Source organism: Dendroctonus ponderosae, unplaced genomic scaffold (genome assembly GCF_020466585.1).
Source record: "Dendroctonus ponderosae isolate FM_Combo_2020 unplaced genomic scaffold, Dpon_F_20191213v2 Dpon_F_20191213_1, whole genome shotgun sequence".
NCBI lineage: Eukaryota > Metazoa > Arthropoda > Insecta > Coleoptera > Curculionidae > Dendroctonus > Dendroctonus ponderosae.
In genome coordinates, this window is record NW_026017110.1 from 24,750,703 (window position 1) to 24,751,087 (window position 385).

Here is a 385-nt window from a genome sequence, read left to right on the forward strand (position 1 = left end):
TCAGTTCGGTTTTCAAAATCATTTCCATCAAGTTCTTGGCAAAGCTGAATTTTATAAGGATAAAACTTGTGCCTTTTGATAATTCTGGAAATACTTGATTGACTAATGTTAGTACTGTATGTAGAGATTTTGACTAACATTGGGATTTTCGATAACTAAACCAAATACCGTGAAAACATTTTCTTCATCTTCAGTAACAGATTTCCTTGTAATGAGTTTTTTATAATTGACAGTCCCGCTTTCCTCAAATTGATGTAATAAGCGCTTAAAAACTGTTGGCTTAGGATGGTTTCTTTCAGGAAACTTTTGAGCATAACCTCGAGAAGCCAATAAACAATGTTTATCAGATTCTCCAAGGGTGAAAATCATGTCAATACGCTCTTCT